This window comes from Haliaeetus leucocephalus, unplaced genomic scaffold (genome assembly GCF_000737465.1).
Source record: "Haliaeetus leucocephalus isolate CR32 unplaced genomic scaffold, Haliaeetus_leucocephalus-4.0 Scaffold196, whole genome shotgun sequence".
Lineage (NCBI taxonomy): Eukaryota > Metazoa > Chordata > Aves > Accipitriformes > Accipitridae > Haliaeetus > Haliaeetus leucocephalus.
In genome coordinates, this window is record NW_010972632.1 from 629,690 (window position 1) to 632,192 (window position 2,503).

Sequence of the window (2,503 nt, forward strand, 5' to 3'; positions counted from 1 at the left end):
GCGCACCCCCCTCCCCCCCTCCCCCCCCCGGGGGGGGGGGGGGGGGGGGGGGGAATTAGGGAGTGAAGCTGTGTCCAGGAAGGAAGGAGGGGTGGGGAGAAGGTGTTTTAAGATTTGGTTTTATTTCTCATTACTCTCCTCTAGTCTGATTGGCAGTAAATTAATTTAGTTTTCCCCAAGTCGAGTTTGTTTTGCCTGTGATGGTAATTGGTTGAGTGATCTCTCCCTGTCGTTATCTCGACCCACAAGCCTTTTGTTATATTTTCTCTCCCCTGTCTAGCTGAGGGCGGGGAGTGATAGAGCCAGTCGATGGCTGGGGTTAAACTATGACAGTGCATTTCTGTATTTTCTATTTATTTGTAAGGACAAAAAAATCAAGCTAATAGCAGCACATTTACCTAAATGCAGACTTGACAAACTGTGTATTTTTTAGGGTGACAAAACCTTCTTCAGGAAATGCACTGCAGTGGACAAAATACTATGTTGCTGTAACTGCTTCCATACTAAATTAAGTTTGGAATAACACCAATTGTTATCCAAAGAGATGGCTGTACTAATACCCAGTTTTCTGAAAACATGCATCTTTTAGCCACAAAGCATTCACTCCTGACTGACTCTCAAAGGATGCATATGCATAGACTCCACAAAAGTGCTCACCAGCAGTGAAATTTCAAGTTAAACAACAGGCATGGCTAGGAACTGCCCACTTCTGGATAGTTCTAGCCTTTCCTTCTGAAATGACTTGTCCTCTGTAGGCAAAAACTCAGAAGACTCAACTGAAATTCAAATTGCCTTTTTCCAAACCAAAACATTCCAGTGTTGCACTGCAGCTTGATAAAACTAGCTATGAAAGTTTAAGAAATTACTGTGCAGGTGTGTGCCACACTTTCTCTTCTCACACCTGTAGCAAAGATGGCAGAGCAAGATGTACATTCACGTTTCAGCAGTTCAAGTTCCCAGGCTAGTACACCTGCTTAAAGCACTGTTGCAGATGTGTTTGCACAAATTTATGGGCACATGTATGCATTTCCTTCTTCCATCTTGGCAGTGCAATGGAATCATGTAGCAGGGAGGTCAGGCAAACCACTGGGAATGGCAACATCTTAAAACACTGACCCTCAATCCACCATGCACACCTGACAGGACTCTTACAATGGCTGTGTCACAGGTACTATTTTATGACATATAGGAACAGAGTGCTCTGTTGGTCAGCCTGGTCTGTACGCAACAGACAAAAAGTTAATTCATATTTAGCTTATTCTTGAAGTAGATAAATCAGGATGCCATTTTTCATGCCTCCAAGTAGGAAGAATGTGAACCTTGCTGGCCTCAAGAAGGAGTGAATGGGACTCTCCGTTGCAGGGTTAGTAGGGGACCGGTACCTGAATCTCAGCACTAGATGAGCACAGGTGGTGTATCAGCATTTCTGCTGAAAACTCTGCACGTGCCCTTCTATGCTCTTGTACCTTCTTGTGTACCTGAGGATACAGCCGCCAGTCTCTCTGCTGGACCTGACCCTGTGCCTTGTGGGACAGACCAGCTGTTGGCAACGGTCATTCCCACCTTTGGCTATGGTACAAAGGGTGCCGAGTTCTGGCTCAGATTCAAGCAGGTCCCCCGGTTTTCTCCCCCTCCCCCCCGCACCTCTGAGGCAGAAATGGAGGGCAGGTGGGAAACGGCCACACGCGGTTTTGACCTGCAGCTCACCCAGGCAGGCCGCGTGCCTTAGATCCACTTAAAGCCGCGCCAATGGTACCATTTGGTTTCTTGGCACACTTGAAACCCGAAGCCGGTAGTTAACCCCCCCAAACCTCCGTGTTCTGGCCAGGCGCGGCCTGTAGTAAAGAATACTTGAGGTTACCCCACACACAGCCCAGAAGCTGGACGAGAGGAGCAGTAAGGAAGCTGCCGCAAACGACGCAGGAGGCTGGTAGCCCAGGTTATTTTCAGAGCTGCCCCACGGACCTCGGGCAGGCTTTCAAGGATGTCAGAGGGGCCCCAGGGCAGGGGAAGCGGCGGGGGAGGCGAGCGGCTGCCCGCGGCCGCCCGGCAGCTCCCGCCCGGCCCCTCGGCCCTCAGCCCCGGCCCCACCACAGCGCCCCCTGGCAGCCAGGGCTGCGGCGCGCCCCGCCGCGTTACCGCCAAGGACCGTCCGCCACCGCCCGCCAGGGGGCGGAGCCACCTGCTCATTTAAATAAACCGGCGGCTCATTTGCATGCCGCCAAGATGGCCGGCCCTGCGATTGGCCGGCTCCGAGGCAGCCCCCGCTGCCGGCCCCTGTGCCCACGGAGGGGGCGGGGTCGGCCGAGAGAGGGGAGGGGACACGGGGCTTATTTGCATAACGGCCCGGCGCGTGCGACGAGGGGAGGCGGCGTTGGTGCCTGGAGCGGGTTCCGATTTTGAATCTACGGCGGCGGCGGGAAGGCGGGAGCGGCGGCGGAGCGCCGAGGCGGGAGCTGCCGCGGGACGCAGGGGCGCAGGTACCGCAGGTCGCTTTCGGGGC

The 2,503-nt window shown here is 53.7% G+C and overlaps 1 protein-coding gene across 1 annotated transcript in view; it reads left to right on the forward strand.

Moving 5' to 3' along the window:
- The first annotated feature begins 2,353 nt into the window (after positions 1 to 2,353).
- The window catches only part of ATF7IP (activating transcription factor 7 interacting protein), a 112,212-nt gene continuing 112,062 nt past the window's right edge, over positions 2,354 to 2,503 (forward strand). The window contains exon 1 of the mRNA XM_010565846.1: positions 2,354 to 2,472. The gene's annotated coding sequence lies outside the window, so the exon portion shown is untranslated. The remainder of the gene's footprint in view (positions 2,473 to 2,503) is intronic.